A 13,754-nucleotide genomic window follows, 5' to 3' on the forward strand; every position below is an offset into this window, starting at 1 on the left:
CACCCACCTTCGGAGCACCCCGTGCCCGCCCGACGCAGTGACCCCACGGTGGGACCGTCACATCACCCGGAGCTTGTCCAAAGGGAAACAGCTCCTCGAACAGCCAGGGAACAGGGATTTGCCGTCGGAGGGTCCGTCAGACCCCAGCCCTGTGCAGCAGCACCTCACCCCAGCACTCCACCCGCCCCAGCACCCATCCTCTGCCAGGATTTGCTCCAGCCTTGGGAACGGTCCTTCCCCTCTGCTCCAGGGTCCCTCCCAGCTCAGCAGGTGGTTGAGATTTTTGGTGAAAACCAGGAAATTGGGATATGGAGTTTTCTCCTTCACTCAAGGGCATCGCAAGCACCAAACCAAACAGGGCTCGTTTTTTATGGGGCTGAGCAGCTCCATGAGAGCGAACCGTGTCTCCTTCCACAGTTGGAGCATTTCTCCCATCGTGGTTTTGCTGGTCTGGACGGGTGGAACTGGCCATGGCCCGATCCTGAGGGGACACAGAGAGCGTGACCATCCCTGGGGGGGCTCGAAGCCCCAACAGTGAGGTGCTGGGCTGCGACTTGCCCCAGCCCACGGCTCCGAGCGGGACCCCAGCGCTGCTCTGCAAGGTCAGTTATTCCTTTGCCAGCAGCTGAAAGTTCCCTTTGCTGCTTTAAACACTTGTTTCCTATTAGTAAAATAAGACTGGTGAGAAAAATCTCTCTGGGTTGTTTAAACTTCTACCAGGGTTTACAGAAGAGGGGAGGGGAAGGGGGAGAGGCTGTGGGTTTCCCTAACCAGGACAGGCTATTACAATCAAAAACATTATTCAAGGGAAAGAGAGAGAGAACGGAGGGGGAAAAAACATCCCTTTTAGAAAACACTGGAGCTGCTGTCTGTGCGCTGTTTTTTTTTTTTTTTTTCTCCTTCCCTCGCCTTCGCACAAAGCAGCTATTACTGGCCCCGACCACAACAAATTAATGGGGTGGGAGAGGGAGGTGTGAATGGAGGGGTCTGTACAGGAAGGGTGGCGAGCCCCCCCGTCACCCCCAGTCCCGCCGGCAGGAGGGAACCCCGCGCTGACCCCTCGCCCTGCAGCAGCCCTGGGGGAGAGCAAGCCCCGAGGGGCAGGAGGAAGGGGAATTCAACCCAGGAAGGATCCAAGAGGAGAAGCCCAGACGGGTGGGTTTGCCCCTGCTCTCCTCCTCCTCTCTCCTCCACGTGCTCCCCCAGCAAAACCCATCAGGGCTCCCCAAAAACAAGAATGGGCCCTGGCCCTACGGCTTGGGCCACCTCCCCGGCAGCGCTGGTTGCCCGGTGGGTCTGGCACATGCTGGGGATGGGGCTGCAGCCAGCTCGGCGCGTACCACAAGCAACGGGCTACAGCGAGAGACGTGCCATGTGCCACGGCACGCGCGCACCACGGCGAGCAACGCGCCACCGCTCGCGGTGGGTCACGGCGTCCTCAACGCCAACAGGGACCCGCTGGGGCCAGGCCACCCACTTCTCCCAGCTCTTGGCGGGGAGGCAGCCACGCATGGCCCCTCCCAGATCAAGATTTTAACCTGTTTTCCCAAGGGAGGTGGTGGTCGGCCTCACACTGCGTGGGGCAGGCGTCGGGCACGGGCACGCAAAGCGTGCGGCGTGGCAAGAGGCCACCAGAGCCCCAGCGCCTGGCCGCAGGTGTCCCTGCACGTGGGGCTCCTTGCTCCTGCCTTGAGACATCTGCAGGGCAGAAAGGACCTTCTGGGCTCAGCGACAGGCCGAGAAGGGCCCCATGTCATCTCCTGGCCTCCGGTCCCCCCGTGTACCCACACCACCACGCTCCCCATCCCTGGGACCAGTCGTTCCTTCAACGTTTCCTCCCACTGCAGTTCTGCCTGAACATTTCTTGGACTTTGGGGCCTTTTGAGTCTTTCCAAGGGACTCTAATCCCATCAGGATGAGGACAACTCTGTGATAACGTGGAGGCCAGAACGCACAAGCCTTGCTCTTTGCTCTGCCTGGCTTCACTGCACGAAGGGTACGTCCACTCGCTGCTCAGGGACCAGCTGAGCATCTCCAGAGATATCCGGGTGCTAAAGCGAAGAAGATTTACCTCCAATGCCTCCGCTGTGAAATAAAACCATCCCAGGGGACATTCCTCTCCCCCTTGTCCGCCGAGCCGCGCACACCTCACACCTTCTCCGTAGCTCCCGTGTCGAGCTGACGGCAACACGGTTGGTGAGAAAGCAACTGAATCAAAGCTGCATTGTGTATGGGGAAAACAAAGGCGTCCTTATTACGGAAATAGGTGGGGATTCTTGGAAGGCTTCCCCCGACTGCAAAGAAACACGTTGTAAAACAGATGCACAAAGACAGACTGGAGCAGCCTGGCCCAGGGGAGACAAACCTCTGAGTGCCCCCGGCGAGCTGCGGGACACGGAGGAGATGGTGGTGGGGAGATGAGGCAGTGCGGCCAGAGGGACAGTCATCAGGATGAAATGTTTAGAGACGTTCTCTCTAAGTCTCTCAAGAGAAGAAAGTGGGGAATAACTGATAGAGAGGTGTTAGAAGCAGCTTCCATCTGGTCTGCTGGGCCACCCGTGTCCAGCTAGAAGACATTTTGCAGATGAGGAGGACAACCTGTGGCTCATCCCCAACCTACACGTCTAAAGAAAGAGCAGCCCAGGGGAAACCACACAGGACTCCACCCAGGGACGCGTGTGCGCTGTCACCAGCTCTGCCACTGGCACCTTGGCCCGCGTGGGAATGTCACTTGGGTGTCTCCTCCATTTGGGCACAACGGGCTCAGGGTGTCCTTGGAAGCTTCGAGGATCAAGGAGCCAACGTGTGTCGGACACGTTACCTTTCCCAGCTCTCTGCCTCAGCTTCCCCGTTTGTAAGATGGTGGCGGTGACAGCGATGTCCTCCATAACCTCCTCCATCTGGGAACAGAAACGCCACTCGGACACGTGCTGTCCACACGTGAGCTCTGCAGAGAGCCAGTGCTGCTGGGATGGGTCTGCCCTAGCGTTGGCTGATCCTCTTCTGCAGCAGAGCCCAGTGCTGCAGTTTTAAGGAAGAAAAGGTAAAGCCATGGCATGCTGGTGGAACTCCACCATGGACCAGCTCCTCGTGGCAAGAGAGAAAGACTCCGTGTCCCCCGGGAACATACCGGGGCTGGACCTCCTACCCCCAGCTCGCCTGCCAACTGCTATGGCACCACGCTGGGAGACTCCAAGTTCACTTTCAAAAAAAAGTTGGCATCTCTGCATATTTGCAAGGTCAAGGCACAGAAAGCCTTCTATAAGCCTAAACCCTTGTTTTCAAGGGCCTATTCTTTTACAAACTGATTATGAAAGCAGGCTACATATTCTTAACAAGCCCCTTTTCACTACGGCTTTCAATTCCCTCCAGTGTATAATGTGCATGTGTATTCTTGCATGGCAGGCCCTTACATACTGTTTTGATTGTTATCGTCTTGCCATGAAAGGGCCGATTGTTTTGGGTTCCCAAGATTACATCATGGCTCCCACTCGGGCCGCCCGTCGAGGTGTTTGATCCGGGCTCGCAGGTGGGAAGGAGCTCTGCGGCGAGCGCGGGGCCCTCGGCGTTTCCCCATACCTGCCCTACCTGTTAAACACAGCTGCCAGCACGCTCTGCCCCGGCGTCACCGGAGGCTCTCACGCGAGGAGACGGCCGGGGAGCTGCTGGGGGGAGCAGGGTGGGAGCCGTCCCCTCAGCCAGCCCCGGCGCCCGCCGGACCACGCGCCCACCCTGAGCCCCATCCACGGGCACAGGGGGCTCTGGTGACTCTATTGCTTTAGGTGTTTTGTGTTTTAATGGGTAAAGCTGAAAAAGCAGGTGGGCGGATGGTACTCGTGCAGATTTGCCCTTCGATAATGCAGGATCTTTCATGTCAAACACTCAAAACCAATTTGAAGAAAAAAAAAAAGTGGATACAAACCTACCGTGCCTCCTCCTGAGTGCAGCCACCAGCCCCATTACCCACAGGGACACAGAAATGTATGGAACAACATGGGAACCCATGCTGGGCAGGGGATGCAGGGTGTACCCCCGTATCAGGGACAGGATGAAGGGTGTACCCCCATTCTGGGCAGGGGATGCAGGCTGTACCCCCATCCTGGGCAGGGGATGCAGCACGTGCTGCCCATCACACGATGCCTTGAGCCAGAGAGACCTCAGCTCTCCTCCCCTCCGACAAAGAAACGACCAGGCTGGGAGCCGCTGCACAGTTTTCAGGTTACACGGACACAGATTGGAAATTACGTGTGAATGAAATCCGACAAAAATAGGCACCCTGTTCTCATTTGGAAGCCGACAGCAGAACCTCCACCCGAACCGTGCGACAAGCACGGTGCTTTCCAAATGGCACCAAAGACAACTGGGGCATCTGGAAGGAAAAAGGGGAGAGGAGAAGCGGCAGGGAAGAATTTGCGGCACAAACCAGGGAAAGAGCTGCAGACACGGGGAGGCAGGAACGGGCTGGATGGTTGCAGAGACACTCATCTCCAGGGAGAACCACAAAAGCAGACAAATGAAAGGGGCACGGGTTTGAGGGTTACATAGCCTGGGCACCAGCTGCTCCACCAGACTGCTCCCAGGAATAGAGAATCTCAGATTCCCAGAATCATCCGGGCTGGAAAAGCCCCTGCAGCTCCTCCAGCCCAACCATGACCCTCACCCTGACCCTTCCCAACTCCCCCAGACCCCTCAGCGCTGGCTCAGCCCGACTCTTCAACCCCCCCAGGGATCCCGGGGACTCCCCCCTGCCCTGGGCAGCCCATTCCAACGCCCAACAGCCCCTTCTGCACAGAAATCCTTCCTCAGAGCCAGCCTGACCCTGCCCTGGGCAGCTTGAGGCCATTCCCTCGGGGCCTGGCGCTGGGGCCTTGGCTCCAGAGACTCATCCCCCCTCTCTGCCCCCTCCTGGCAGGGAGTTGCAGAGGGCCAGGAGGTCTCCCCTCAGCCTCCTCTTCTCCAGACTGAACCCCCCCAGTTCCCCCAGCCGCCCCCCAGCAGACCTGTGCTCCAGACCCTGCCCCAGCTCCGTTGCCCTTCTCTGGCCACGCTCGAGTCACTCAATGGCCTTTTTGGGGTGAGGGGCCCAGAACTGAACCCCCTCCCCGAGGGGCGGCCTCCCCAGTGCCGAGCCCAGGGCTCAGATCCCTTCCCTGGCCCTGCTGGCCACACTCGCCATACGAGGTGCCCTCAGGCCCAGCCCTGCCCTCGGCACCCACATTTCCAGGTCACCCTCATGAACAAGCAGCTTTTTAGACACAGCTTGACAGTCTTCCTAAGCGCCAGATGCTTTGGGCTAAAACCAGATGCCACGATGTCACGGTTACAGACCCAGACCTGCTCCCTCCCCAGCCTCCTCCCTTACCGCCTCCACACCCCGGCTCAGCACACTCGCTTTTGTGCTCATGTCAGGTCTCTGCTAGAGCCATGCACAGACACATCCCAAGGGAAACCACACCTGCTGCCCCGGCGCTCGGCCCTTTCAGAGCTGCTCCTCAGCAGCCCCTTCCAGACCTTTTTCTACCCCTTCCCTCCCTCTCCCCACTCACTCGCTCGGGCTCTCCGCAGCGTGCCGCCCGGTCTGTGTCACATCTGCGCTCCTGGCCCTCTGCCAGCCTTAAATATGCACCGCTCTGGATCCACACGCAGTAAACATTTACAATTTTAGGAAATTTTACCTTTAATTTATCCCAAAGGCACGTAAGCTAAGTTCAAAGTCATAAAACCTGCTCTACACTTTGACTGCAGCAACCAGGACGTGAACTTTAGCTGAAGAGCAAGAAATCCTCCAGCTTTCCCGACAGAAATCCCCAGCGGTGCCAGGCCAGCCTGGGACAGGGCTGCCACCCACCTCCCCGCCCCGGCGAACCTCAGCTCAGGCAGGGCTTGGCCAGGCAGGACGGGGTAGCCCCCGTGCCACCGGCCATCCTCACGCTGCGCCCCAAAGCGATGGGGATGGGGACAGGTCCGCGCACAAAGCATCCAAACGCATCCACGTGCCTGAGCTGCTTCCACCTTCAGGTTACATCACTCAGCTAAAACACGCAGGGCTTTGGTTTTTTTTTGCTTTCCTTTCCCAACCTGCTCTGTGTCCTGCCCATGGTGTCTCAGACTCACACGAGCACTCAGGCTCTTTCCCACCTCCCCTCCCCAATCCCACTTCAACCGACAGCAAATACAAAGCTCAGCTCCTGCCGCATCTCGTGGTCCTGCGCTCCCCGGGGAGGACCGACCCTCCAAACCCTCCCCAAGCAAGTCATTAGCATTACAGCTTAATTAGCTGTAATGGGACTGGCACACAAAGGTGGGCAAGCCCTCGGATGTAGCTGGCTATGGGTGCAAGAACATCCCATGAGATACAGGGTGTGAGCCAGGGTCATGGCTCCGGGTACCAGGTGCTGCCAGCCTGGGCTCGGATGCCCCATGAGGCATCTCCTCCCCATCTCAGCGAAGCTGGGGGGGGCTCAGCCAAAAGAACACGAGTCCAGACACCCCCACGAGACCCGCCATGCCCCAATGCCGGCGCCTGCTGGCAAGAGCAAGTTCAAAGCCTCAACAGCAGCCGGGGCGGGCGATAAGCGATAGGAACTGTGGCCGGCCGGCGGTCCATGCCGGATCGCACGGAGGGGTCCCGTTGTCTAGGGACTATTTATTCCTCTGAGGTTCTAAAATCTTTATTCTTATCTGCCCGGTTATTTATGTAACTGTTTGATTTATGAGTCAGACTCACGTACAGGGTAAAAGTTCACATCTCCCCCGATCTGGGAAGCACAAAGACACGTTTCATGAGCTCCGCACGCTCCTGCTCTCGTCTCTCTTTCGCCACGTTTTGACCTCGGCCGCGCAGCAGGAAAAGCTCGGGGAGCCCCAGCGCTTTCTCCCGCTGCCAGGTAAGAGTGTGAACATGACCTGCGAGCGCAGGATCCAACCAGTGTCACCCAACCTCGCCCAGCTCTGGCTCCCCCAGGCTGGTATCTGCAAAACGAGGAGACATGACCAAGCCCTGGAGTCACTCCCTGCAAAACCCCCTTTGCAGGAGACACAAGCCAGGAGCCATCGCCCTTGTCCTGCTGCTTCCTCCTCGCAGCACGTAAGGAAAAGCAGGAGCCATCGCCTAGACAAATTTCTGTTTGCACAGTTATGGTCTACCTAGCTGGAAAATTAAGAGATATTTGTAAATGGATGAAGACATCACTTCCCCTTCTCAGCATCGCCTCCCCGTCATATTTACTGGGGTTAAATTCTTGCCCGAAGAGAGGGAACAGCACAAGACCCAAATATTCTCAGGCAGCCGGCGGGTGGTCCCCAGCTCTGCCCAGTCTTGGGGGGAGTTGGGGACCCAGCCCGAGGTGGGACGATGCTCTAGCTGCAGACGGGTGGGTGAGTGCTGGGAGAGGCTCAGCCCCCGTGACAAGCACCCGCCCCTGCCTCAGTTTCCCCGTTTCTACAACAAGGACAGGAAGGCAGCACTGAAAAGCAGCCGGCAGAGCTGCAGGACCCTGCTGCTGCTGTTACTCACAACACTTTTCCTTTCTCAGAAGCGCATTCAGAGAAAAGCTTGGCGTCATTAGAGGCCACCCCGAGCCCCGCAGCCACCCAGCTCCAAGGCACCCTGTAAATCCCACCGAACCGTTACAAGCAGAATGCCAACGACCATAAAAAAGAGTCTGTGGGGAAAGTGAGAGCTCGCACCTCATCAGAGCCAGCTCCCAAAGGTGGTGGCTTGGACAGAAATTGCTCCAGTTTTGAGCAGAAACCAAGAACATCCTTCGCCAGCAGCCACTGAGGAGCCACAGCACCTTCCAGAGCCACTGAGCACCTTCCAGCTCCAACCAAGAGGTTTTGGTCAAGACCCTACAAGCCAGAAGCATCTATTTTTAAATACCTTAAGAAGACCCTCATGTGAGACCTCGTTAACTCTATTTTAAACAGCGTCAGGCTGCAGATAATTTAAATTTTTACATATTCATACAGGCACGCCCATAAATAAAGTGGGATTTAACGATGTGGCTGCATTGATCTCGGGTAGGGCAAAAGCTGGAGGGAGATACAGAGCCTTATAAAGGTTATTAAAATATTTTTTCAAAAATTAAACACACACAGAAGCTGGGTGGTCTAAAAGCAGGGCTAGGATTATGGCCCACCTATAAAAATTCCCAATAATACCTGCCAATTAATGTTTATAGCCGCGTGCAAAAACGCCAACGCTCTCCTTTTTGTATGAATCTTCAAATGGCAAGCACGTTTCGCATAGAAAATTATTTTACACGCCACGGAAATCTCAGCGCAAATAACATGCCGGGGTGGAGGAATGGTTTAGGGGGGGATTTTTTAGGGTTTTTTTGTTTTGTTTTGTTTTGTTTTTCCCTTGTTCTCCAGATCCAGGGAAACAAAAGCCTCCAGCAAGGCAAGGGAAGAAGGATGAGTGTAGTTTAGAAAGACACTGTTCTTCCTCCCTGCTCGGGGGTGAAAAGAACCTGAAGGGAATCAAAGCCCAGCTATATGTCTAGACAAATATGTCTGTATTTTACTCATCCTCTCCCAGGCGCCTGCAGTAACATGGTGATGGAGCTCAGCATCCCTCTCGTTGCCAGCCCGCCGCCGGGCGAGCAGAGCTCACTGCTGTGGCAGGGTTTTATCGAGGGGCTCAAAAACGATTCCCGGGCGTCCGCATTTGCATCCCGACGGGGATCATTAGCTAAAAGCAAAATTAAAAGTACCGAAATGGTTTCTCCTCTTCCATCTCCTGCAGCATCGCTGTTAAAAGACGCCGGGGGAGAGCGTGAAAGCACCAGAGCGGCTCCTTTATGCAGCCTGAAAACCTGGAACTAAACAATTTACTAACAGCTGTAGCTATAAAAGGCCCTATTATTGCATCGTGTACAGTAACAATGTCTTCATTCAAATTGCTTCCCCTCCTCAGAGGGTTTATTTTTAAACCAGGCTGCTAAAGAGAGGGAACAGGCCACTGGGGCTGCAAAGATGAACCTGGTGTTCAAAGTGAGCTTTGTTTGGCATTATCTTGGTAAGATAAACAGGGATAATGGTTTTTTCTCTCTCTGCTTTTTTTTTTTTTTTTTTTTTTTTTTTTATTTTAAGGTGAACAGGAACTGGATGGGTGCCCTTTGCAGATCAGAGCTGGGCAGGAGGGTCCTGGAGAACATGTGATTGCCAGGTTTTGGCTTCTGGGGCTGGGGAGGGAGCGGTGCCCGACACGTCACCCCGCGGGAGCAGGGACCAGGTTCAAGGGTGGGGAGCTTGTGCAGCCTGGTCCCAGCTCCCCTCCTCTGCAGCACCCACATCACCACCTGTCCTCCGGTCAGAGCATCACGCCCAGCCCAGGCTGCCACGGAGAGCCAGCCCCAGGGCCCCTCCGCGGTCCTCCCTGGCTCGGGGCAGCCTCCCCAGCCTCTCTCCTGGGGTGATGCAGACACCCAAGGTGGTTGTACTGAAAACCAGGGGTGCCTCACCCCCAGACAGAGGGTGCAGGGTGAGTCGTGGCCCTGGGGACGCGTTACAACGCATTCAGCAGCTGCAGCTCGTGGGTTCCTGCAAACACAGGGCTGAAGCCTTCTCCTCTCCCACCCAGCTTGGCCAGAAACCATTCAGTCGGCCAACAGCACACCGGGGGAACGGCTTGGGGAGCTCCCCGTGAGCTCTCTCTCAGGGAGGTGAGAAGCTGCTCTGGCATCCCCTGTCCTTCAGGTTGTATGTGCAGACGCAGTGGCCACCGCAGAAAGAGAAGAAAGGGACCATTACACAGACTTTCCACGGAGCCAGATGTTGTTTGGGAGGCCAGCTGCCTCTCGTATTACAAATCAACCAAAACCCCTCCTCGGTCTAGACACTTGAGTAAAGGATAAGGAAGAAGGAGAGAGAAGAGGAGAGGAGACTATTTATACAAACGGTGATGTAAACGTGAACAGCCAGCGAGGGATTCGCAGCCAGCGGCCCCGCTCCCAGCCAGGCTTTGGAGACCTCCCCGCTGACTTGGGAGGTCTCCTCCTCCAACCCGGGGCAATAAATAAAAGCTGCAGCACGCACCCAGCCCCAGAAACTGGGGGCCAGCAGAGGCTGGGCTGCCACAGGCTTTCAACCCACCCGTCTTGGGCAAGGGACAGGCAAGTGAAGAAGAAAGAGCGTTGCCACTAAACCTGCCGGCACCAACGTGGCGAAGGAGCCTCCAACATGCAGACACAAGCCACAGAGCCCGAGGGATTTGGCTCGGCCGGGCTCCACCACGGGCTGCTCCGCTTCGGGCAGGTTTCCCCTGCTGAGCCACTGAGCACCTTGAATTTTGGTTTCTGAATTTCAGGACAGCACAAAGCACCCGCTTGCTCTAGCAGCCCTCCACCTCCTGAGCTGGGCTGCTTTTGAGAGATGCTCCCCATCTCCCTCACCCCCTGCTCAGCATCTCTACGGCTCACAGCCCCACTCCACAATTCCCTCCTCGCCATCTCCAGCAGCATCACCCACCGAGAGCAACCTCAGACAGTCGGGAAGAGCAGCTGCCCTCAACACAGCCGTGGGATGGAAAACCACCCTCGGCCAGCCAAGCGCCTGTTACAAGACTCAAAGAGCAAAAAAAAACCCCTCTAAAAAGCATCTTCCCCGTGCTGGTGCATGAGGCTGGGGGGATTGGACCCACCTCGCCCCCCCCCCAGCCTAGCAGGAGGCAGTCCCAGCGCCGCGGGGCCAAGATAAACCATTCAAGGTGCAGTTTGATGCCAAGAACGACTGAGGAGCCGCTCTCCCCGCTGGAGACCTGCCCGGCAGCAGCTGCCGATCCAGAACGGGTTCCCTTTGCTGGGGGGCTCGGCTCGGCTCCCCCGTGTCTGCTCAAGGGTGGGACACAAGCACCTTCCCAGCACCCGGGGCACCCGCCGCACTGCAGGCAGGCGAGGGACCTTGCTGGAGCCCAGAGACCTGGTTGACATTGGGGAAGTCTCCTGCACAAATCACGAATTTAAATTCACCCTGAACCCAGTCTCCAGCAACCCAGATTGTTGTGACCAAACCGAGCTCCCGCGTTTTGGGAGGACCAGGAAAACGTTTGCGCTCTGGCCCTGATTCAAAGATGGAAAACAAGCTCCCGCTCCCTGCCCGCATCTCTCCCCATCTGGGACTGAGCAGCAAAGCGCCGTAAGACCCCGGATTTAACTCCCCAGCACCGCACCAGAATGGGAAGCAGGTGGGTCTGCAGGACGACAGACTATCCAGGCACTGCAGGATTGGTGAGGGAAACATCTGGTAGCTTTGAAGGCAGCTCAGCAAAACCACTGAAGCCACACAGCTTTCCCAGCACATTTTTTTGCCCATCCCACAGTCCCGGCCATGCAAGGAGCCATCGGTGCTCCGGGAGAGGCTGGACGTGCTGCTGTGTTTGGTGACATTACTCACACAGTAATAATTTTCCTTGGATACAGGATGAAGCCAAGACATCGTGGCCAGTCTGGCTTGTGTCTGTCGGTGGTGTAAGTTTGTTTGTGGAGGATAAGGAGCGAGGAGGGAGGCTGCACCGCGCCGCGGGCCACGGCCAGCCTCTGTTTAGCCTCGTACCGGGGGTGGCTTCGTGAGATCTCACCTACACCACAAACCAAGCGCGTCAAAGCAGTCCTGCAGCATCTGCCAAGGCTTCAAACAGGAACCGGGGAACAACATCCAAGATGACTGGGGATGCTGGGAAAGGCCTCGGGAGGGAAAAGCGCAGGCAGAGGCGCTGCCTGATCCAGCACAGCCCTGCAGGCATCTCCAGAGGTGGGGGCGAAGCGGCTCAAGCCACCTCACCTTGCTTCCCAGGCACCCGCTTCCTTTTCTTAGTGACCTAGCTCTTTTCTGATGGGCAAAGAGAGAACTAGCAGGCTTTGGCAGGAGGAGCACACGTGCATCAGCTCTGCTGCTGCAGGGGGTGAGCGTGGGGTGTCCGCCCCCCTCGGTGCCGAGCCGAAGCCCCGGCTCTCCTGGCCAGGGATGGAGGAGAGCGCTTTGCCAACATCCACGCAGCCTCATTGCATCCAGCACCGAGACCTCTTCTTCTGCCTAAATCGTGCATTTCTTCTCTCAAAGCCAATCTGCACATCTGCACACGGGGGCTGGGACATCTGCATCCAAGACTTCTGATGGGAAGATGCTGTCGCCACTGGCTGGAACCTCCTCTCCATCTCTTCAGGCCCCGCCGTGGAGTTTTGTTAGCCACAGTGAGAAACACAACAGCCAAGGAGCCGCAGTCTTGGTTTGTGGCTCACCAAACCCTTCCAGCCCACCTTCTTCTCCAGAGCACCAGCCTCGGTGAAAACCCACGCCCGCCGTTCACAAAAGAAAGGCCCTCGAGAAACCTACCCTGCTCCTTAACTCTCACTTAGTCATAAACATCGACCTTCGGGAGAGGCTAATTAAAAGGTGCTTAATAAGCATCTTCCAACAGTTTTGCTTTGTACCCCGCGGCAGCACCCCGGGCAGGAGCAGCGTTTGTCAGGGATCCCAGGGAAATGTGGAAATCCCCGCGCAGCCTCACCTCCCTCCCATCAACAGGTGGGTTTTTTTCCATCAGGTGTTTCTGTGCACGGCCTTGATCTGATAAAGAGGTCGGGATTCCACCCCACATTTTGATCCGACACCAGCAGCCTCTTTATTCGCTCCACTGTGGATCTATTCATAAGCAAGAGACGGAGATCGCATGTGTGCAAACGAGAGAAAAACCCAGTGTGTCTTCTGCTGTCTCTCGGACCACAATGATTTCCATTCATTCAAAGAAAACACAGTATAAAATTTTTGCCTGGTTTCAATCTCCGTACATTAATCAAGCCTTTTTTTTTTTTTTTTTTTTCCCAGCCTGAGACACACAGCGTGGGAGGCACAGGCTGTCCCATGAAATAATATTTTCCAAGCCATAGTCAAAGTCTGCCTGTCAACTCGAAGCCTCTTTTCTGTCTGTTTTACCAAAGCTGGACAGGAAACAATCTGTGGGCACAACAGATCAAAACAAGGCCAGCGTTCCCAGCAAAAGGGCTGATGAATGGGAACCATTGTGCTGCGGTGGAGGAAACATCACCATCATCATTGGGGGAAAAAATAAAAATTATATCTGTTTACATCACTTCCACACTCACACCCGCTCTCCAGCTGCCCCAAGGAGGAGCTTTCATTCAGAGACAGCCAGGGCAGGTGGGACGCTGGTGGGAGCTCTGGTGCCACGATGCGATGGTCCATCAGCACGAAAAGCACTTTGCAAGCCGAGGTGTGCTGGGGAAGGGCGAGCCCGAGTTAAACGTTACACTCACAAAACCGTGCCCTTTCCCCCCTTCCTGGCGCCCGCGGCGAGCTGGGCTCAGACCCTGGACAAAATGTCACCTGCAGTTTGCAGAAAAGGATGAGACAAACTCTTGGGTGGGATTTGGGGGTGGCTGAAGGGCAGAAAAATCTATCCCTGCCCTGAGGAGTTTGGGGTTTAGGTGAGGAAAGCTCGCCAGGTGCAGGTCCACCTCGCCCAGGAGGGTTCCAGTGCCGGGAAAAAGGGGGTGCTGAGGGGGTGCCCCCCCCCAGCGAGGAGACGCCTCTGCTCCCCACCTGAGTGCCGAGGGGTTCCCCTGGCTCCCGCTCACCCCCAAAAACTCCTACAGCTGCTCAAGGGGATCCATGTGAACCCCAAGAACCGCTCCCCAGGCACGCAGGGAGAGCTGCCATCATCGCCGGGAACAGAGGCCCCACCACCAGGAGCAACAGCCGACCCCCCCGGGCCCCCCACCCCTAAACCTACT

The 13,754-nt window shown here is 56.6% G+C and overlaps 1 protein-coding gene across 2 annotated transcripts in view; it reads right to left on the reverse strand.

Annotated features, from left to right (window-relative positions):
- Positions 1-13,754, reverse strand: part of SLC39A11 (solute carrier family 39 member 11) — a 100,526-nt gene that overhangs the window by 3,133 nt on the left and 83,639 nt on the right. The window lies entirely within an intron of this gene.

Source organism: Athene cunicularia, assembly GCF_003259725.1.
Source record: "Athene cunicularia isolate RWA chromosome 18 unlocalized genomic scaffold, athCun1 chr18_part1, whole genome shotgun sequence".
NCBI lineage: Eukaryota > Metazoa > Chordata > Aves > Strigiformes > Strigidae > Athene > Athene cunicularia.